A 25,119-nucleotide genomic window follows, 5' to 3' on the forward strand; every position below is an offset into this window, starting at 1 on the left:
TATGGTGCTGCCAATTCAAATCATTCAGATTTTCATTTGGTGGTAATATATGCGGAGATGTCATGACTGCATACATTATAGTCATGGAATCACGAATGTGACCTACCGAAAAAAACAAATTTGACAGACAGGAACTAACGATAACCACTGAATTACAGGCTCATGACTTGTTGCAGGAATATAAAGAAAATGCCCCCCCCCCCCATCTCCACTTATCAAAGACAGGGGTTTGAATGGGTTTGCAGTATAACAAACTATCAATATAGAGACAGCACAATGGCACATGAATGTACTCCGTAGTGTAGAGCACTGCATATTATCTAACCACCTATACATCTCTAGGAATAGGATTGGTTTAAAGCACCACGTAGAGACCGTGTATATATGCAATCGGCTGTAATCTTGACTTGTACTCAGGTCATATAGTTACTAGTGTCCATTCTGTTGAACTTCAATTCTCGGAGAATATCGATAACTTTGTACCCAGAACTTGTTAATACAGATACTGATAATCATTTATAGCATTTTTTCATTAATTTTTTTGGGGTGTTATTTTTTGTTTGCTGTCTCAGATGACTTAGAATTTTTGAAAAAACTAAGACTTTTCTACCTCGATCATGCATAGATTACCTTAGCTGTATTTGGCAAAACCTTTAGGAATTTTGGTCCATAATGCTCTTGAACTTCGTACTTTATTTTGCCTTTTCAACTTTTTTGGATTCGAGCGTCACTGATGAGTCTATTGTAGACCAAACGCGCGTCTGGCGTATATACAAAATTTAGTCCTGGTACGAAACGCGCGTCTGGCGTATATACAAAATTTAGTCCTGGTACGAAACGCGCGTCTGGCGTATATACAAAATTTAGTCCTGGTATCTATGATAAGTTTATTTGTAACAATATCTCCTTTTATACATATTAATCGATATAAAACTAATATTGGTTTATTAAGAAAAACACTATCGAAATCCCAAACACATCCACAAAATTGTCATGGATAACTTGAATGGCGGTTAGTTTAGAAATTATCTGATTGCTCTAATTAATCATTTTTTTTTTATAAACAGTGCAAAAATTACAGTTTTCCATTTTTCATATAAACGCTCACTTTCTCCGAATTGATCAACAATTCTGACTTTGACCTTGATCCCTGATCTGGTTTGTCTTTTCATTTGTAACCAATGCAAATCAATATACCAATTTCCAAACGATTTGGGATTCTAGTGTTTATATTTTTACTTTGCTATCGACCGTGGGGCTGAAGAAAGAAGAAACGAAATGCGAAATGTAACGAAGGATGCTCGCTATTTCTGTTTTTGATTTTTTTTTTGTCAGATATTTAAAAATCCATTTTTGAAAATCTTCAAAAATCCTTGTTATTTTTTTCGTATTTTTTGAAAGCAAAAAGGTGTCAGTGCTAAATTTATCAAAAATATCGAGAGAATCATATCCCGTCAAATTTCCAATGACTGATATCTCGAAATCAAGAAAACATTCTTTTTTTTTTCTTCAGTTCTTTATTCATATTACTATTTATTTGTAACAGGCTTTTCATCTTATTGTTTTGAAACAGAGCAGCGAACATCCTAAAAACCAGTGGAAAGACGGGTATACTAATTCCTTTTTATAATTTCTCCAATGTTAATTGGGTTTAAGTCCGCCCACCAACTTTGTCATTCGATTGTAATGAAAAACAGTTAATTCTCTTTTAGGAACTCAATTGCATGATAACTTCTGTTAATTGGTTAAATTTCCTTTTTAACTGGTACTAATTAATGTTCATAAATAACAAACACGCTTGTAAGTGCTTTTACAATTATCTTGATTTTTATAAGGGCTTTACATGGCTTCTTGCTAGTTCCTGTCTTTTATATGCTTACTCCTTCAAAGTAAGCACACATGGCTTTATTGACAAAAAAGAATAGAAAAAGAGGTAGAAGGTGTCTACGGAACATCAAAACTAATGAGTCGAGATAAACTGACAACGTGATTTGGAAAGGTGTGCAGATCCTGATCTACTAGTGGCACATGTCGAGTTAGTCATGCATGCATATAATGTGGTACATACGTGTTTCTAGTTTCTTGTTTTTTTATTTAGATTATACCCAGCCGAATTTTGTACCTGTTGCAAGTCAGAAGCCTCTGGCTTTTGTAAGTCTTTCATGTTGGTTTTTTTTTTTTTTTTTTTAGTTCATTATATGTTTTGGAGTTTAGTATGATGTCCATTATCACTTAAATAGTACACATTTTTGTTTGAAGCACAACTCCAGGTTCTGCGTTTTCTAGCCGTATTGAAGACCCAATGGTGGACTTCGGCTGTTGTTTTCTCTTCGGCCGGCTTTTTGATATATTCACCATTTCTATTCTCAATTCATTTTTTGATAGATTCTGATTACGACCATTTAAGCATATTCGTGGTGATCTACATGTATGATATTTCATATCGGCCAACCAGCCTATGGTGGCGCTCGTAATACTTGCAGGTACATGTATGGTTGACTTTACTACTAAGAACCCTTGTATTCATTAGATATGTCATTGTGATTTCCATACACATAAGAACAGGATTGTGAACATATCTAATTTAGGTCGTAAAATAATGGAACGAACTGTCTAGGTTTTTTTTCACTCGGGGAATACATGTTAACAATACTGAACATATGTGAGCGTGTAGCTTAATTTTTGCTTTGAATTAACAGATTTCATTAAGACTTGGCGGTGTTCTTTTATTCTCTTCACAATAAATTGTCTTAATGTGAAAATCATGTTAACCAAAACTCTACAAAAATAATCTTATGAAGTAGATAAAAAAACAAACTTGATGACCCATGTATCACTTTAGCATATACGCGCATGTACATTGTTAATGTAGTACATAGTCTATATCTACATGTATATGCGCAAGTTTATGTATGCAGGTTTATTGTAACAATTTTGTTATATATTGCATTCAATGAAATGCATACAGTACATATTCAATATAAACTTTTGATTTATCTTTTTTATAACACAGATGACGCCATGATTTTCTTTGAGGTTGAACCTAATGATGAATTGTGGTCTATCAGATCTATTTTATTTGACCATCATTTATTTTTATTATTTTGACCATCATTTATTTTTATTATTTTGACCTTCATTTATTTGTCTTATAACACAGCTGACGCCGTGATCTTCTTTGGGGTTGAACCTAATGATGAATTGTGGTCTATCAAATCTATTTTATTTGACCTTCATTTATCTAATTATTTTGACCTTCATTTATTTGTCTTATAACACAGCTGACGCCGTGATCTTTTTTGGGGTTGAACCTAATGATGAATTGTGGTCTATCAGATCTATTTTATTTAATCTTCATTTATCTAATTAATTTGACCTTCATTTATCTAATTAATTTGACCTTCATTTATCTAATTAATTTGACCTTTATTTATCTTTTTTTATAATACAGATGACGCTGTGATCTTCTTTGAGGTTGAACCTAATGATGAATTGTGGTCTATCAAATCTATTTTATTTGACCTTCATTTATCAAATTAATTTGACCTTCATTTATCTAATTAATTTGACCTTCATTTATCTGATTAATTGACCTTCATTTATCTTATTAATGTGACCTTCATTTATTTGTCTTATAACACAGATGACGCCGTGCTCTTCTTTGCGGTTGAACCTAATGATGAATTGTGGTCTACCAAATCTATTTTATTTGACCGTTTCGAGCTTGCGCACAAGTTAGAAATTCTCCTTCTCAGAGAATAAGCTATAAAGGAACGATAACGCTTATTACAAATTACGTAGACAACTGGATTCAATAATGGTGCTAGAAATAACAACGACATCGTAATTGAATGGTAAAAATCATCCTGCGTCTTCACATTTGTCACTATGACGTCATACAGCAATCGAGCCTTAAACAGAAAAATAATCATCTTAATAACAAAGTATTTGCAAAGATACATACTTATATCAATACGGCAACTTTAAAAGAATTGGCGAAAGATACCAGAGGGACAGTCAAACTCATAAATCGTTAAAAAAAACAAACCTGACAACTTCATGGCTAAAAAATGAAAAGAGCAACAGACAAATAATATTACACAAGACAAAACATAAAACACTAAAGAGTAAGCAACACGAACCCTACCAAAAACTGGGGAAATCTAAGGTGCTCCGGAAGGGTAAACAGATCTTTCTACACAAGGAAGTTGTACAATCGTTCATGTGTTTTGACAATCTTGAGTACTGATACATTTACCAAGAAAGCCTTACAGTTCAGGAGAACATGAGTTTACTCCCGAATTTCGCGAGGTTCGAGTTCTTTAGATTTCTGTTAAGTCTCGAAGACGGGGGCTTTTCGTGTGTGTTGTTTTTTTGTAAAGGCTGTTAACTAATCTTGCAATCACTTACAGTTATTAGCTACCATTCAGGGGCGTAAAAAAGGGAACAAGGGTTGGTTTTCTCCTCCTACTACTTTATGAAAATTTTGTTTTCTCCTTTTTTTCATTTTAGTTCTCTTTTATGTATGCTCTTATTCCTCATATTCTTGACATTTTTCTAACATACTTCCAATGAGATTCATATGTTCTACCCTCCCTTTGGTTGCTTATTAAACGTGTTACCTTAAATCAGACACAATACTCAAAAGTTTTATGGTAATTTTCATAAAAACAGCACATGAAGTTTGATTTTTCATACTAAATATTTAATCCGATTTACTGTACAGTCAAGCATTATCCTTTCAAAAAGGGCTAGTCGACTCTTAGCTGATGAAAATGGAAAGTGCTCTCGCTTTGTAGATTAATTCATTTACTAGAATAGCCACGTGCATCAATCATCAAATTTTACCACACACGTGAGGTCACACGTTATGAAGTAGTATAGTATATATCGTTTATAGTTGTTGTTTATACGAAACTCCAGAAGATTCGACTATTTCTAGATAAAAGTTACCTGTGTACCAATATTATGAAAGTCTAATTGCTAAAACAGAGAGGACAAATCCGATACTCTACGGGATTGAAGGACATTTACTAGGTTTGGATTGTCCTAACCATCAATAAACTTTGATTATTCACGTCTCGTAATATCTTCCAATCAGGTAGCAAGACAAATTTACGCACTAACTGTCCATCGTTCAATTCTTAATATCGACTCCTAGGAGTCGATAATGAGTGCATGCCGGCCTTTCCCTTTCTATTTCCTGCTGTCTCGGACTTTTTCGACTGATGAATTTCCTTTCGAAACTCTTCTAGACTTAACTTAGTACATACTTACCAAAAAAGGAATATAGCAAATACAGAATACTGCAGATACAACCACTGTGACGTTGGCGAATGCAATTTTTGTTTCAGTAAGCGATCGTCCAGTTGAACTATCTGTATTTGTTGAATCGTTGTGTGAAATTGAATTTTTCTTTCTCATCTGTAAATTCAATGAATAACAAATGAAATATAATTATGTTAGTGTGTGATGGGATATATCTACAAATATATGAATATAAACAATGTAATGGTGCTGCAATCGATATACACAGCATGACATAGTAATAAAATTAATAGTTTACCTAACAACAAAATAAAAACCCAACATTATTGCATCGTCCATAGTAATAGTATGATAACCAAACAACTGGGTTTAAAACGGCACTTTAAATAACAGTACAACAAAACAACTAACACACATGTCGTAATTCAAAACATGTACTCCAATCATTAATGCCTTAAGCTTTTGGTATATTCTCTACTCTGTCATAAACAAACTGAATGGCCTCTTGTTACTGAAACTGTGTGATGCACCTGATCACACAACGAACGCTTGCTCTGAATAGCAATGAGAACTCTGAGACTGAAACTCTGGTGAAACCTAACTTCTGAGACTTTGGAACTAGCGACGAATAAACCAATAATTCAGCATGGAATACTAATACTTTTATTACAGATGGACTGTGTTCAGTGTAAAGTCCTGAGTCCGAATCTTGCTTATTGAAATTATAAGCAAGTATTTATACACAATTGAAATGACAAGAATAGACATAACAAATAACAATTAATTTGAGTGATATTGTTCACTGACAAAGATTAAACTATTTTTAGAACTTGAAGAATAGATATTAAATGATAATCTGATTATGACAATTAAGAACATACATTATGAATAAGGTAAAATGTCACTAATTAGCTAACAGATTGAAACATGTCACTCAATGTCCAAACTTAGAATTAAATTGCATATCAAAGCATGTTGATTCTAAGTCCTGGATATGAAATGTAAATAGAAACGAAATTATAAAATAAAATGAATTATAAAACACAGAGAATTAAAGTCTTAAATATCAAAATTGAGAATTTTAAATCCAAGTCCAAAATAATAAACGAAGCTGCTTTTTGCACTGTCACACATGTGACATAATTTCCGAGAGTGTTCTAGTCATGTGGTTGTTATAGTAAAATGCTATAAAAATCTTAATTACACAGGAAGCGTATTGTTCATCCGAAAATAAACCTAACAAACTAACAAAATCAATTAGCTTTAATGAATACGCAAATAAAAAATGATAATACTTGTAAATTACTGATATTTGAAACTATTTGTTATATTATTTTGAACATCAAATTTTGTTTGTTTTTCCCACATTTGTCACATTTCCCAAGATGTAATCGCAAATAAATCACACTTCAGATCGTTTTGAAATAAATTCGGTGCATTCTTTCAATTTCTAAATAAAGCATCTGATAATTTACTAAGTACATTTAACATGACCGATAAAAATAGATAGACAGTGATGTGAAACCATATATTCATAGAAAAAAAATTGTGTTAATTCATTCTTAAAAGGTCATGTTCCCTTTTGAAATATAAAAAGGCAATTATAATGCTATTAATAATTCAACAATTTAATGTAGGATTATCTTGAAATTTTAAAAGAGTAATGCCATCAATGTTTTTTTCGTCGTTAAGTCTGTGTTAATGGATATAAGAATATGTGGTATAGGTGCCAATGAGACAACTCTCCGTCCAAGTCACAAAGGTCAAAGTGCGGTCTTCAACACGGAGCCTTGGCTCACACCAAACAGCAAGCTATAAAGGACCCCAAAAATTAATAGTGAAAAAAACATTCAAACTGGAAACCTAACGGTCTAATCTTTATAAAAAACAATAACCGAGAAATACTTATGAACCAAATCAACAAACGACAACTACCGAACATCAGATAAGTTCGACTTGTTCTTAAACATGTTAAAAAAAAGTCCAGAATGTATCTTTGTTTTAAATAAGAAATACTTGACAAGAGTAAAGTTTTATCCTGTCCAATACTACCGTGAATATTTCACGTAACATTTCATTGCATATAAGATCATAACATTCACTGGAAGTTACTCATACAAGATTCCCCCCTTTTTTCCTGTTAACAAGTAAAGTAACCATGTCATTTCAAATTTAAATTTCCGAAGTATTTTAGATAAAACACCAAGTTGAAATAGGAATAATGCTTTAAATTACTCAAGATACTAGTTAATGTGTGTGAATTTTTGTTCTACAATGAAATGCAGGATTTATTTCATTCAACTGTCCTATTGTATTTTTCTACCCTTTTTCGTATGAAACCTGATGTGACGTACTATTTATGTGGTATTTCACATGAAAAGATTCGAAACTAGTATGATATATATAAAACTTATAGTAATGATTAATATGTGTAGATTTAAGCGACCTTTGATTTTTTTTCTAAAAAAAAATAACAATAATCATCTGTTCGACCATTTAATTCTTATGTACGCGTACGCAAATAATCATTTTACAAATATGATAAAATATATTTCCTACGTTAACCTTGAAATATTTTTTTTTTATCTGGTCTAGTGGTCTTTTGAGCTGTACACAGTACATGTGGTGTTGTCGGTTGAAATCTTAAGTTTGAATGCCTGTAGATCTTGACAAAAAGTGACATTGTTGGACTGAATTCAAGACAAAATGTATTAAAAGCATATTGACTATATGTTTCAATAAATCAGTTTTAGAGTGTATTTCCATGTAAAGCTTTCTGTGATCTAACGAACGAGATCATCAAAGTTATAATAAGGCAATCCAATTACATTTTGTAGTGTAGTCTTCAAAGCGATTTTCTTGATTAATGTTATAGAGTATCTTGTGCATCAATGTCTTTTAGATTTTATTTGTTGAAGTTGAAAAAAAAACATTAGCGGTTTTTCATGAAAATGATCATATTGGATGAAAATATCCTGTTTCAATTAATCAAAAGTCTTTTAAGCTTATCAGCAGTATAATAAATTTATATATCTTTAACATCATTTACAAGATATACAACACGTTCCTACGAGGTTTTCTTTCAGTATATTGAAGCCACCAACCATTTTTTTTTAATTTATCCTATGTGAAGGCATGCGATTTATTTTGTTTAATACTAGATATGGGAAGATGTGGTATGCGTGCCAAGGAGACAAATCTCCATCCAAATAACAATTTATAAAAGTAAACCATTATAGATCAATGTACGGCCTTCAACAAGGAGTCTTGGCTCAAATAGAACAACAAGCTATAAAGGGCCCCAAAATTACTAGTGTAAAACCATTAAAGGTCAATGTACGGCCTTCAACAAGGAGTCTTGGCTCACATAGAACAACAAGCTATAAAGGGCCCCAAAATTACTTGTGTAAAACCATAGTACATATTTTGATTTTAAATTTTGAGAAAGAAAAAAACCTTTCAGAAAGGGAGTGAAAGGATGATAACAATAAAAATTTCGGAAGCATAAACACACGAGTTTCAGAAAAACATACATTGTTTGATATTTTACTATATCTTACATATATATTACCTTCTTTTAAGCCCATCCTCTTCCAATCATGATTTCGTCAAACATTAATTCACATTCTTATTTTACATCCTTCTACTCCCGCTCATTCACAAGTCTGCTGTTCCTCACTCTCGCTCACGTTTCTCTCGCTCTCACATTCTATCGCTCACTCTTGCTCTCTCGCTCTCACATTCTCTCGCTCACTCTTGCTCTCTCGCTCTCACATTCTATCGCTCACTCTTGCTCTCTCGCTCTCACATTCTATCGCTCACTCTTTCTCTCTCGCTCTCACATTCTCTCGCTTACTCTTGCTCTCTCGCTCTCACATTCTATCGCTCACTCTTGCTCTCTCGCTCCCATATTCTATCGCTCACTCTTTCTCTCTCGCTCTCACATTCTGTCGCTCACTCTTGCTCTCTCGCACACTCATATTCTTACTCTCTCTTTTGCCAATGTGAAATTTTAGAGTTTAAACATTGAACGACAAAAATATCTGACGTATAAATTTTCTGACGTCAGACACGCGAAATTGTTTCTTTTTAAATTGTAACACGATAATGACTGCTGTACCTATATTTTGACTATTTTATTTATTATGTCTGTTTAGTTCATTCATCATTGTAAATATAACGGAATTTGATGAGATTGTCGTACAAAGTGAGAGGTTTAAAACAAGGTTTAATCCACCATTTTCTACATTTGAAAATGCCTGTACCAAGTCAGGAATATGACAGTTGTTGTCTATTCGTTTTTGATATGTTTTGTCAATTGATTTTGCCATGTGATTAGGGACTTTCCCATTTGATTTTCCTGTGAGTTCAGTATTTTTGTGATTTCTCTCTCTCTCTCTCTCTCTCTCTCTCTCTCTCTCTCTCTCTCTCTCTCTCTCTCTCTCTCTCTCTCTCTCTCTCTCTCTCTCTCTCTCTCTCTCTCTCTCTCCTCTCTCTCTCTCTCTCTCTCTCTCTCTCTCTCTCTCTCTCTCTCTCTCTCTCTCTCTCTCTCTCTCTCTCTCTCTCTCTCTCTCACACACACACACACACACACACACTCTTGCTCTATATTAATAATAATAATATCTTTATTTAAAGAGAGTAACTCATTTGGATTAAACCAATTTTCAATAAGGCTCTCTACATACAATGTTAAAGTCATAAGAAACCTCAAATTAAAAAAAATAATGCATATGTTTTTTTATAACTCAATGGATAGTTTTTATTATAAAACTTATGTACATAAACTTTTTTCTGAAGAAAACTCTTTAATTTATTCATATTTAGAAGAAGTTTACTTTATTTTAATTGCTTCCCCTGACATATTTTCCGTATGCAAAGTGACCTAGTGTGACCCATCTCATAAAAATCCGGTGATCGCAATACGCATGGATGTCCTTAGAATAAACTATTATCTGAATTTACATGTTAAACACGTGCTCAATTTCCATGCTTTTTTGTTGATTTTTTGTTGATTGTTGACAAACAGGTGACCATCGTTAAACTTCAGCTTCAAAACACGAACTTTAATTACCTGCCATATTTTCACAACAACACTGACCGATTGAAAAAAAATATAGACGATTATACGAAATTTATGCGAAAAAAATGAAAAATTCTTGAACAGAAGACTAAGTTTATGATGTTTGTATGCATTGGTTCAAGAATTGGAAGAACATTATTTTTCACCGGTCACTCGTTTCTTATGACTTTAACAATATGAATGAAACATAAATAATCTGTAAACAATAGACGTATATAAAGCAATATAACAACAACAAAAATACCTATGGTATACATTGTGGCTTAACTAATAAATTTAACACTTTTAGAAATATAATGACTTGTAAGAGTATTTGGTTGCAGATATACTTTTTTTATTTTTTTTTATTTGACTGGACAGTGAATTCCACACTTTTGGACCACTAAAAGAAAAACTAGATTTGTATAATTCTGTATTTGGTTTAGGGACAATAAAATTATCCGATGATGAAAGTCGAGTATTGCACGATTGTTTACTATATGTAGGCACAATAAGATTGGATAATACATTTTCTCCATACTGAACGACATTAATCCAAATGTGGAAGAATATACGCATTTTAAAATAGAATTCGTGCATTGTGATTCAAGTATTTTTTTATTCTTTGTAATAAAGCTAATGAAAAATTAACTTTTTTGATTATATGATTAATTTGATCATACCAAGAAAGAGTGGTGTCAACAAAAATACCCAGGACTTTTTCACAGTAACTTTCATTAATCTTTTGACCATTAATGGATACATTTAATGTGTCATTACACATGACAGACAGTTTTTGTTTTGAACCTATACATATTGTTTTAGTTTTTGACACATTAACTACCATTTTGTTTTCATCAACCCAATGACAAATATTTTCTAATACAACATTGAGTGTCTGACTTATATACCTTTTGTCTTTTCCAATTACAGAAATAGTGCTATCATCAGCAAAAAGGTCAAGATTAGGATTAGGATTACACAAAGGCAAATCATTAATAAATATTAAGATTAATATAGGACCTAAAACGGACCCTTGGGGTACACCTGATTTTAATGTAGATACATATGTCAAAGTATTTGAAATTGATACGACCTGATGTCTATCAGCTAAATACAAATCATTAATAAATATTAAGAATAATATAGGACCTAAAACGGACCCTTGAGGTACACTTGCTATTAATGTAGATACACCTTTAAAAGTATTGATACGAGCTGATGTCTATCAGCTAAATACGAAAACCAATGAATTGAATTATAAGATTATTTATATTCTTGTAATTTTTTAAGGAGCAGATTAAAATTTAGAAGATCAAAAGCTTTACACAGATCTAAAAATACTGCCCCTACTAAATTTCCTTTATCAACGGCTTTTAATCATTTATCTAACAAAGAAGTCATAACAGTTTGACAGGAATGGTTTGCACGAAAGCCTGATTGCATGCTATACAATAGATTATATTTGTTTAGATATTTCATCAAATGAGTTTTTACGTGTCGCTCAAGTAAATCTTCGATAGTAATGGTAAAATTGGAATAGGTCTGTAGTTAAAAATATATTCTTTTAACCTTTATTCTTAAATACTGGTAGAACTTTAGCCAGTTTGAATAACGATGGGTATACTGATTTTCTGATGCTTAAATTAAAAATGTGGAATAATGGAACTCAAGTAAGAGTGGTGACATTTTTAAAAACTTTGCATTGATATTATCAAGACATGTTGCTTTTATCTCATCACGTGTGGTTAACTGATTGAGAACAAATTCATTATTTATTTTTGGTATGGTAAAAAAGACATTTTCTGGTATAGGACATGAAACATAACTATCAAGTTTTCAAGAACAACTGGTGATTGAATTAAGATTAACATTTTCAGTAATATTTGAAAAATGATTATTGGTTTTGAAGTATAAACTAAAAGCTCATCCCTATCTCTCTCTCTCTCTGCACACTCTCTCCCGCACACTTTCTCTCTCTCACACACACACACTCTCACACTCTCTCTCGCGCACACTCTATCTCTCTCGTGCACATTCTGTCTCTCTGGCGGACACTCTTTCTCACTCTCTCTCGCGCACACACTGTCTCTCTCGCGCACACACTCAGTCCCTCTGCCACACTCGCTCAGTCACGCTTCCTTCCACACACATTCATTCAATCTTCCACACACTCGCTCACTCTTCCTTCCACACACACACTCATACACTCTTACACTCTTCCACACACTCAGTCACTCTTCCACACACACATTCACTCGCTCTTGCACACACGCACTAGCTCTTGCACACACACACTAACTCGCTCTTGCTTGCACACACACACACACTCTTGCACACTCACTCGCTCTTGCACACACTCACTCGCTCTTGCACACTCACTTGCTCTTGCACACACTCACTCGCTCGCTCTTGCACACACTCGTTCGCTCTTGCACACACTCGCTCGCTCTTGCACACACTCGCTCACTCTTGCACACACTCGCTCACTCTTGCACACACTCGTTCACTCTTGCACAAATTCGCCCGCTCGCTCTTGCACACTCTTACACACTCTCGCTCGCTCGCTCTTGCACACTCTTACACACTCTCGCTCGCTCGCTCTTGCACACTGTCTCTCTCTCGCAGTTATGTAATACTCTACCAGAAAATCGTCTGTATAACATTAGTAAAAACTGCATGTCATACCAACAATTACATATGGCTATAGCAATAGATAGGTTCTACTCCTTCAGGGATTTGACAATCGCAATCCATCGGGGAGAACACTACAATCTATCGTACGCCGTTCATTCTGGCAAGTATTGGTACTTTTCCCTTCAGTTTACCTTCATTAGGTTGGAGTACAAATAATGTATAAAATTTAATACAGTAATTGTATTAGACAATTAATTACATAATTTGCGGTATTTTAACATCTTGTGTGTGGCAATTATATTTATAAAAAAAGACTCTGCTTGTTTTTTCTTTTCTTTTGCAGTTCATTTGTTTATTGCTCTACTGCTTTTCTTGTTTATTTAGTCTTTAATTACTTTATTTGTGTATTATTGAAAAATATTAAAACGCGACGAAATCAAGGGTGCTAACTGTTATATTCATTAAGTTGTGTACTTCATTGTTAGTCAAAACAAATGATAATAAATAATATGGCTTTACCACATCAATTTAGTTCACTTACAATCAGTGAAGTGGAAACATATCAACATTGATATACACTGTAATTGATATACTAAAGAATTTTCAACGGGATTAAAAGATATAATTTCTAGAATAACATTCTTGCCTACAAGACATGATAAATAGATTAGTTAAAAAATAATGAAATGACTGCTTTCATAAAACACATATTTAAAAAAATTCTCATCAACCTACTTCTTCAAAAGAAAGCAACCATAATTGCAACAATGGATGTTTTAAAAGCAACAGCAAAACAAACAAAAAACATAACTGTCATTGCATGTCGTATTGTAAAACATTTTCAGGGTTTATTAATAAAAGATTGCATTTCTACTTTGTCTAATGTTAGACATTCTCAAATTACTTGGTTTAATTTGGCGTCTTTTATAATTAACTTTACTACATGTATAACACACCCGCCCATATGTCAACGAGAGGTAAATCACTACTACCGAATGTACAAGATCTGTTTCGTATCCTCTTATTTTCCTTGATAATGACAGAAAGGGCGACTTCAATGGAGAATCTATGAAATAGTTATCAAAGGTACCAGGATTATAATTAAAATTTCCAACTGTCAACTTCCTATTTCTAAGCAGTAACAAAGCACCTACCCCGTCAGATGATGTTTACATATCTTAACTGATTTCCTAAGTGTGTGCATGTTCACACTGTACGGATTACATTAGCAGGGGTGTGCCTCTTACACCAAAAAAACTGCTCAAACAGAGTTATGAGAAGAACAACTAATAATGACACTGCATACGTTTAACGGTCACCATTATGAATAGGTTGACCAATACAATACGTCTCAAATTATTAGCGTCATTTTGTCACATTATTTTCCATCTCTATACACCAGCTACAATGATCGTCTAAGGAATTTACCATTTAACCTCAAAGGGCGACTGGTTATGTTTCTGTTTTTCAAAAAAATTTGTAAGGGTTCCACGGAACCCAGTGTCTCGCCTACTTCTGCTGTTAATGGCAGACTCAACAAAAATGAGGAAAAACATCAATAAAAATTTCCCTCTCGATACTGTCTTTTGATTGAAAGAAGCTTCCAAGTTTGGTAAAAAATTCAGGATAGTTTATGAATCTAATAAATGTTTTATAAACTTTAACTGCAGACTGTATGTAATGTTAACTGGAAGAAAAACTAAGTCCATTTATAAGTAAAATACGGAAAAAGTGAATTTTTTTTTTACAAATTTAGTTTCTGAATAATATCTTATGATCAGAAACAAGCTTTTGTCTAAGTTTGGTAGAAATCCAGGATAGTCTAAGAACATTATAAAAATTTTAAAAACTTAAACCACAGAGTGAATGTTTTGTTTCTGGCAAAAAAACTAAGTCCATTTATAAGTAAAATACGGAAAAGTGGAAATTTATTTTTACAAAATTTTCTTCTTGATACTATCTTATGATCATAAACAAGCTTCTGTCCAAGTTTGGTACAAATCAAGGATAGTTTATGAAAGTTATTAAAATTTTAAAAACTTTAACCACAGAGTAATGTAATGTTTCCTCGCAGAAAAACTAAGTCCATTTATAAGTAAAATACGGAAAAGTGGAAATTTATTTTTACAAAATTTTCTTCTTGATACTATCTTATGATCATAAACAAGCTTCTGTCCAAGTTTGGTACAAATCAAGGATAGTTTATGAAAGTTATTAAAATTTTAAAAACTTTAACCACAGAGTGAATGTAATGTTTCCTCGCAGAAAAACTAAGTCCATTTATAAGTAAAATACGGAAAAAATGGAATTTTATTTTTACAAAATTTACTTCTGGATACTTTCTTATGATCATAAACAAGCTTCTGTCCAAGTTTGGTAGAAATTCAGTATAGTTTAAGAAAGTTATTAAAATTTCAAAAACTTTAACCACAGAGTGAATATTTGTGGACGCCGCCGACGACGACGCCGACGACGACGGAATGTAGGATCGCTTAGTCTCGCTTTTTCGACAAAAGTCGAAGGCTCGACAAAAAAGTATTCTGATCGCCATTTTAATGGGGGGAAATTCTGTTCAAGCAAATGACCAAAAAAAAATCTAAATGCAAATTTTCCCCATACCTTATTTAGTGTTATAAAAATAAACTGATTGTAAGCGTGATATTTTTACTGACAGTGGATTCGTAGAGTCTGATAAACCGGATGCTATAGAAAGGATTATCGTCTCCATGGTAGGAGACGATAATCTCGTCTCCATGTTAGGAGACGATAATCCTTTTAGATCAGATTTATGGATCAATATAATTGGGATTTAATTTTAGTGATCAAATATGTGTCACACATATAACGATTGAATTATCATACATTATCATATGTAAAGCCACTATCTCGTCATCTTTTCATCGATATTTATAGATTATCGTTGATCATCTCAACGAGATTAGCTTTCTCGCTTGAGTCGGTACGGTGAAAGCGAGAAAAGCAATCGAGTTGAGATGACCAATGATAATCTGTTTATCGTTATTTTACCTATGAACGCCGTTGTCAATTTCATGTCAATTTCATTTGCAACGCCACGTGCCTCCTTAGTTTCTAGCGATAATTGTCCATCTCAAGCGAGTAACATGATATGAAATAGTTATCAAAGGTACCAGGATTATAATTTAGTACGCTAGACGCGCGTTTCGTCTACATAAGACTCATCAGTGACGCTTATATCAAAATCTTTATAAAGCCAAACAAGTAAAAAGTTGAAGAGCATTGAGGATCCGAAATTCCGAAAAGTTGTGCCAAATACGACTAAGGTAATCTATGCCTGGGATAAGAAAATCCTTAGTTTTTCAAAAAAATCAAAGTTTTGTAAACAGGAAATTTATAAAAATGAAAAATTATCACAAAAAAAGCGAATAGCAATAAATGTTATTCCTTAATACGAATTGACCTTGCATGTTTGCCTTTCATGAATCAAACAAATTTTACAGGGTGGCACCCCATGACCCGGGTAACATTAACTATATACTCTTTAAATACACAGGTTAAATTCACTATTTCAAAAAATGCCTGTACCAAGTCATGAATATTACAGTTGCAATCCATTCGTTTGAAGTGTTTGTGCTTTTGATTTTGCTATTTGATTAGGGACTTTCCGTTTTAATTTTCCTCAAGATCGGTATTTTTGTTATTTCACTTTTTACAAAACGGTTTTTCATTCAATTTGGGTTTAAGGGGGTAGACCTTGGTTCAGGGAGATAACTCTTTGAATCAGTTAAGTGTTTGTAAAAGTCAAGTTCATCAATGTATTTTAAGCATTTACCTGTAACAGATTGAAAATAATCTATGTAACCTAGAAGCTTAGAATATATTTTTGAAAATGGTTGACACAAACATACTGATGATTTTAAGAGTTATTTCCCTTAACCTAGGTCTACCTCCTTAACTGGCGATTTTTGCTTAGAGTTAGTAGGTCTTTGGTCTTCGTCTTTAGTCTTTTATTTAACATTTCGATTTCGATAGCCTTTTTGGTATCATTACATTTTTGAACCCTCATATACATATCTAAATTATCAATTCGATACCGTCTAACCAGAAAATTGATAGTAATTTGCCTAATAACTGTTTGTAAATGATATGTTAAAAACAAATTGAAATGGCAGTTTGCATCTGAAAGGATCGTTACAGGCAAACGGTTTGACGAACTATTATAACGGATAAAACTGAGCCATGAAACCATTTATTTTTGTGTTTATTAACTATTGTAAAAATACCACTGTTATAGAAAAATATTTAAGAAGGAATACAACAAGCCTGGGAAATTTAATAACTGCAGCAGTTGTTAATAAAATGTATTGACTCTTCCCCTTAGAAGCATAAACGGAAGCAATTATATCATATTATAGATTTTTGTTTCGTATAAATAATTCTAGCCTTAAAACACTCGACTGTCTCTTATCCTAATGAAATTGGTTTATTGTTGTTCTATACTTTGCTTACTTCTTTTAGAAGAAGCATACTTCCTGTTTTAATTTGTATCGAATGTCGTTCGCAAAGACTAATAGTATCGCGTCATGCTATATTTACATCAAAATAACTTTAGCATTTTATTCTGAAATAAGTTTGATATTTTTCATATTTATAGTCATTAGAAATTGATTTCAAAATTCTTTGTATCGGAACAAGTACTTTTGCATATGTTGACGCTCTTGTAGAATAATGTATAAATAACACATATCTGAGATTGTGATAGAACAGAAAAACATCGAAAAAGCATTATCAACCGAGGGGAAGACAGATGCGTAGAACTTGAGCACTGTCTATAATATTACTAATGTAAATAAAATTCAATTCATTGTCATTTTTTAAATGTCTAGGATGATATTAAAAAAATGGTCTCCCTTTTGAGCCATGAGATAGAGTAATTCTATTTCCCTCGTATTAAAAAATAATCAAAATCAGACATTTAAGTTTAAAGATATTTATTTATAGTGGATTGGGAAACAAGTTTTGCAACTTATATCAATCCCTTTCCACTTTGCGGGTGCGAGTGCTGTCTTGTAGCGGCATTAGCCTACTCTTTTTCGAAATCTTCAAGGGTGTCTTTAACGTGCAAGAAATATGGCTCTCTCTTAACATGGGTAAGCCATTTATCGTCCCCTTCCGACGGACTATCATCGTTTCCTTAAGACCATACTCGCAAATGGTGTCAAGGCAGAGATGATCGCAAAACACGCCTGTTAAGGTTATTATGCGTATGGTATCATTGGTATGTCACGTCTGACACCTTGATTTTGACGTTTTGATTACTTGAAGTTTTGTGTGCTATGGTAATAAAATTGAGAATGGAAATGGGGAATGTGTCAAAGAGACAACAACCCGTCCAAATAAAAAACAACAGCAGAGGGTCACCAACAGGTCTTCAATGTAGCGAGAAATTCTCGCACCCGGAGGCGTCCTTCAGCTGGCCCCTAAACAAATATATACTAGTTCAGTGATAATGAACGCCATACTAATTTCCAAATTGTACACAAGAAACTAAAATTAAAATAATACAAGACTAACAAAGGCCAGAGGCTCCTGACTTGGGACAGGCGCAAAAATGCGGCGGGGTTAAACATGTTTGTGAGATCTCAACCCTCCCCCTATACCTCTAACCAATGTAGAAAAGTAAACGCATAACAATACGCACATTAAAATTCAGTTCAAGAGAAGTCCGAGTCTGATGTCAGAAGATGTAACCAAAGAAAATAAACAAAATGACAATAATGCATAAATAACAACAGACTACTAGCAGTTAACTGACATGCCAGCTCCAGACTTCAATTAAACTGACTGAAAGATTATGATTTCATCATATGAACATCAGGCACAATCCTTCCCGTTAGGGATTTAGTATCATACCATCATAACATATATGAGAAGAACATAACCCGTGTCATGCCAACAACTGTTTTTAGAATAAATGTGTTTAGTTCCGATGCAAAGACCTTATCAGTGACTCAATATTAACGCCAATATATGCAATCTTTAATGACTTGACAACAGTATCGTAATTATATCCCTTCTTAATAAGTCTATTCAAAGGTTTTGTAAGTTTCTGAGGTGAATACTGACACCTTTGTGCTTTATAAAGAATATTTCCATAAAAAAATGGATGTGAAATACCTGAACGTATTAGAAGTCTGCATGTTGAGCTATATTTACGAATGATGTGTTTATACCGATGATAAAATTTAGTAAATGTTTTGACTAGTTTGTGATATCGAAAACCCTGGTGTAATAATTTTTCAGTAATACATAAATTTCTTTCGTTAAAATCTAAAACATTGTTACATACACGAGCGAATCGTACAAGTTGAGATATATAAACACCGTAAGATGGTGACAAGGGAACGTCACCATCTTAAAACGGATAATTAACGATAGGAAATGAAAAATCATCCCTTTTATCATAAATTTTAGTATTCAGCTTTCCATTAGTGATATAGATATCAAGATCGAGAAAAGGGCAGTGGTCATTGTTAGTATTAGCTTTATTTAAAGTAAGTTCAACAGGATAAATTTCATTAATATATATACTGAAGTCGTCATTATTGAGAGCCAAAATATCATCCAAATATCTAAAAGTATTATTAAATTTGTTTATCAGATGTTGTTTCGATGGGTCTTTGCTTATTTTTGTCATAAATTGTAACTCATAACAATACAAAAACAGGTCCGCAATAAGTGGTGCACATTGATATAATTATAGATCTGGTTTAATAAATTTTTGAAAACAGTAATATCTACTGAGTCAACATATAAAAAATATGTTATAGCTTATATCTTATAAATGATTTCGATGCATTAACGCAACAACATGCATAATGCAACACATTTTTTTCTTATTCGTCATTTTTCATTGGCTAACTTCTGTAAAAAATCTTCGTACCGATTGGTCAGTGTTGTACTGAATCGAGATACTGTATGTCAGAAGGGAACACGTCCACTAACATGTTTAACCCCGCCACATTATGTATGTGTCTGTCCCAAGTCAGTAGCCAACTTCGGAAGCAAGGTGGTCGGCTCTCAGGACTTTCACGAAATCCTGCGTTTATTTGATTGCCGCCGAGTTTATGAGCTTATGTCCTTGTTTGGAAGTTGGCCAGTAGTCTGTAATTCAGTGTTTGTCGTTTGTTGCTGTGTTACATATTTGTTTTTCGTACATTATTTTGTACATGAATTATGTAGTTAGCTTTTTCGTTTGAATTGTTTCACATTTGTCATTCCGGAGCCATTTGTGCCGTATGGGCTTTGCTCATTGTTGAAGTCCATACGGTGACCTATAGTTGTTCATTTCTGTGTCATTTTGGTCTCTTGTGAACAGTTGTCTCATTTCATTTCACCAGTCATACCACTTATTTTGTTTTATAATCATATATACAAATAAGAAGAATTGGTATGATTGCAAAGCCTATCCACAAAAGTTCAAAAGAAGTAGATGTAAGCAATTATGGGCAACCATGTTTTTATGGTGGAATAAATCAAAATGAAAACGATTATATGCATAAAGTACGTTATTTTGTTTCCAATTTCGGTATGATTTGAGAGGGCCCTCATGGGGTTTTTGATTATGTGATTACTTGGCCGTTTTTTTAATGATTATTTGATTATTAAGCCAAATATTTCATGATTATTTGATTACCTAGGACTGTATTTTTAGTTTATGATTATTTGATTACTTAAGATAAGCAAATATTTAATGATTATGTGATTATATTGGCAAAAAAATGGTGATTATGTGATTACTAGGACCCCCCCCCCCCCCCCATGAGGGGCCTCATTTGAGATCAATTTATGGTATTTATTTCTGTAATCGTCCATTGATTTTAACATTTATTTCAGCCATGATAGTTATATACCAGTAACATATTATAACTACATGTCCCGATAACACAGTTATTTCGTAGTGCATTTCTTTTAGACAATAAATTGAAATTAAAAAAATCGCACCGGCTCTATCTCAAAAAGATTGTTACAGTAGGACAAATAATATCAAAACTATAGAAACTTCTACCAGCTCTAACTCAAAATATTGACAGTTCTGTGTTAAAGGGTGGGGGGCTTAAATTCAGTTAGACATTCAGCTTCAGACGTAATAAAATTGGACCTTTTTCAACTGGACCAAATCAGTGCTTAACTTAAAGATTCAGCACCCAAATTTGTTTAACATATGATTGCACCCCCTACTTAACATTTCATGCATTAAATATGGTATATATTTGAAGAGAATAGTTCGTTTAAGTTACCAAAGATTCTATAATAAGGGTACTATTCTCCCAAGTTCATTTGAAAAGGTATAATTCCTCTATACAAATAGCAAAATATTATTTCTAACAATTAAATTGAATTAATTTGATAAGACGTTGACACACGGTATTCACTCTCATGTTTTTATTTACATCGCTGTCAATCATCCGGTAAAGATGAATATTCATTACTACCCTCGGTAGTTAACGTCCCTCGATGGTTAACTTTAAGTGCATACCATTAAATATCAAGAAATACATTGGGCAAGTGCATCATAAAAAAAATGAAAGTTATATATATATATACACTGTTCACACTGGGGACTATATTCGTAGATAACGAAAACCAATTAAGGACGATAACTGTGTCCTTGGACCATATGTGTGAATAATTAAACCATTAATTGACAATTCACAACCAGTTGATAAATACTTGATCTGTACATAGAATCCATAAAACTCAAATAATTTGTAGCAATTAACAAATCAAAGTGCATGCTGAGTAACCACATATTTTTATCGCTGACGCAAGTGAAGTACCTATTAAAGGAAAATGTATTTGATGATTAGAAAAATATATGATTATTTTAGAGCCATTTTCTCTGATAAGTTTCATCTGAAAACAACAACACGACAGCTTTATGATGTACAACAAAACAAAATGTCTTCTGAAGTATTGTTGAAAAATTAACGCGATGAAAGAATATCATTTAAAATTTAACTTCAAAATAAACTTAAGGCACGGGTTATACTAACAAAGCATAAAAGAAATAACACAACAGGAAGAATAATCAATAGATTGATTGTTGGTTGATTAGTGTATAATGAAAAATATTTAACGCATGCCCTGGGGGCGAAGGATATCCAATTGAATAATTGTGCCTCCAAGGGCGTGGTTGTTCGGTGCAGGGGTGGATCCAGCCATTTGAAAAAAGGGGGTTCCCTACCCAGAGTAAAGGGGGGTTCCAAGTATATGCTCCCATTCAAATGCTTGATCGTCCAAAAAAAAGGGGTTCCAACCCCCGGAACCCCCCCCCCCTGGATCCGGCACTGCGGTGGTTGTCATCCAATATTCTCTAGTGAAAAACAGTTACTAGTACTCGGAATAAATACACGGTGAAATGAAACTGCACTTACACTTTGACTTATATATGGTTTACTTTTGCAAATTGTGACTTGCATGGATGGAGAGTTGTCTCATTAGCACTCATATGATACCACATCTTCTTATATCTGATGATTTCATTGATTCAATCAACAAATTCTTAGTCAATGATGTTTTAGCAGTGAGTCAAGAAAAAGTATTACCAAATCGAATCCGTCCTCTTTTCCTCTAACTCCGAATTTGTATAGATGTACATGCGCAACACGACAGATGCCACTTGTGAAACAGGGTCATCATCTACATACCATTAATATTATTGTATCTCCTCCGGTTTTTGTTTTGTTATTATGTAGTTTATGTTATGTTTTGTTGTGTTGTGTTGTTTATTGCTTTTTTCTACTTTTTTTATGGGTAGGTGGGGGTGGACTGTTGTTTTTTGCTTTTTTCTACTTTTTTTATGGGTAGGTGGGGGTGGACTGTTGTTTTTTGCTTTTTTTCTACCTTTTTATGGGTATGTGGGGGTGGACTGTTGTTTTTTGCTTTTTTTCTACTTTTTTTATGGGTAGATGGTAGGTGGGGGGACTGTTGTTTTTCGTTTGGTTGTTTCGTGTTGTTTTTTTACCATGTTGTCACTTTGTCTTAGACTCATGAGTTTGAATATCTCCGACTCGTTCATATCCTCCATAAATGTGCTTAGTTATAGTTATTGACCAAGCAAGTCGGTATATAGAATTTAATCTGCACAGCTCAGGTGACCCTTATTAACCCGAACGACGTAGGAGTTCGGGTTAAAGGGTCATCCTGAGCGCGTGCAGATTAAATTCTATATACCGATTTGATTGGCCAATAACTGTTTTAACACATGACGTCATTAATTTACGTGAACGTTTTAGATGTGGACGATTTTCCGCAATCCACGGATCCTAAGAAAGGGGGAAATACGACTTTCATTGGTGAGTTTTAAATTGACAACTTTTTTGGGGTTTAGACTTTTTGTAAAATTGCGATTTAATGGTAGATTTTTTCTTAATGTTTCTGTTTAATGTTTAATCTATTCCCATTTTTTTATTTAATAAGTGACGATTAAGACTTTGACAATTTGAGTACCTTCAAATCGTTGTATGAAAAAAAAACATAACTGAAAGGGTTATTGAGTTTAGATTAATTGCTTTTGAATATCTATCCATCAATGATGTGCTTTGATAGAGAAAGATAAACCGAGGAAGATGTTATATTACCTAAATTTTAATGTTGAATAAACAGAAAATACGTTTCTCTTTCCAATCTTTTCCTCCCCTCCCCCAAATTTCTTTGTATCTACTGTATTTATTTTTAAGACACGTCCATCTAAATGAAGTCTGATTGATCTCCAGCTAGGAATAGATATTGAAAAAGTCGTTATATTAAATTCCATTGAGTCTAAAACTAATCCAAATCAGATTTCTTTTATTCGGATATTCTTAGATACATTTCTTTTTTGGCGGAAATGACCAAACATTGTTTTAACTCTCTTTCTGACTTTAAAACACTGATTTAAGATTTCTGTTGTACGCAAAATATAATAAAATTTTTATGTTCTAGCTAAGATGAAAAAAAAGGAATGAGAAACCTTTCTTTTTTCCTATTTTGAAACTACGATGTTTGTACAAAGTTAAATTTTGTCGCAATTTCAAGGCAGAAGTCGGATTCGGGGGTGGGGACGAACATGTCGTTCAACCTAGGATTGGACAAAGTATCGTGTTTTGCCTTAAAATCGTCAATATTGTTTTAGTCTCGCTACACTCGGTGATGTATTTTTTTAATTTGATAGAATAACGCCCCTGTCAACATCTAGGAACCGCCCCTTAAAGGTAAAAATAGATTTGAACTGTGCAGTATATCTGAGGTAGTTAATGCACACCTTTGCTGTGCATTATCCAGATTATAGTACAGTAAGAACAAAGAGATTTTGCCCATGTCATGTGTTAAATTATAATACATAATCCCTTTGAGTAAATAATATCAAAAGACCTAGCAAAATTGAATGTTTATATTCAATTAACCCACAAAGATTAGTTTCACCGAGAATTAAAAAAGAAATACAATCAATACTTTTTTGCGAATTGTTTTAGAACGTAGAAACTAGATCAGGATGTTTGAATAATCTACATCAAAGCCTTCATTACATACTGCTGATTCTAAAGCACGCAATTCTATAGCACAGAACCTTATTTTGAACCATTTAATTGCAAAAAGGTTCTATAAGCTATGATTGCTTAAAAGGATTTAAAACTATTAACACATTAAAAATGTCATATTGAAACATCACCTCTAAATAACTTTAACCATTCATGGATAAAGCATTCGTGTCATAATATTGATAATTCTTTTCATTAAATATTTCAGTGTTTGTTCATCAAACAAAATAGAAAAAATACAAAATTAAAAAAAAAGAAGTCAAGATAGTGCATGGGTGTCATTTCTTTATTCTGTAATAACACTTAATTATTTTTAGACATTTTCAATCTTAATAATTCTATTTTATTTTGCCCATTATTCTTTATTCTATATATTTGACACCTTATTTTTCTTTATTCTATATATTTTCACACCTTATTTTCTCTATTCTATAAAGTTTACCACCTTTTTAACTATATTTATCTAATTTTTTTTTATTATTCTCCCTATTTATTTTATTCTGTATCCACCTCCCTAGCGTTTTAACCTTTTTTCCATTATTTCCTACAATTTAAAACCCATCCAGACTCGTATACATGAAATCAATTTGG

General features: G+C 32.9%; 1 long non-coding RNA gene across 1 annotated transcript in view; it reads right to left on the minus strand.

The window, feature by feature from the left end:
* Positions 1 to 873: 873 nt before the first annotated feature.
* The window catches only part of LOC139481862 (uncharacterized), a 49,300-nt gene continuing 25,054 nt past the window's right edge, over positions 874 to 25,119 (minus strand). Inside the window, exons 2-3 of the long non-coding RNA XR_011654715.1 lie at positions 5,278 to 5,424; positions 874 to 3,911 (exon numbers count right to left, since the gene is read on the minus strand). This is a non-coding gene — a long non-coding RNA (uncharacterized lncRNA). The remainder of the gene's footprint in view (positions 3,912 to 5,277; positions 5,425 to 25,119) is intronic.

Source organism: Mytilus edulis, chromosome 7 (genome assembly GCF_963676685.1).
Source record: "Mytilus edulis chromosome 7, xbMytEdul2.2, whole genome shotgun sequence".
NCBI classification, from domain to species: Eukaryota; Metazoa; Mollusca; class Bivalvia; order Mytilida; family Mytilidae; genus Mytilus; species Mytilus edulis.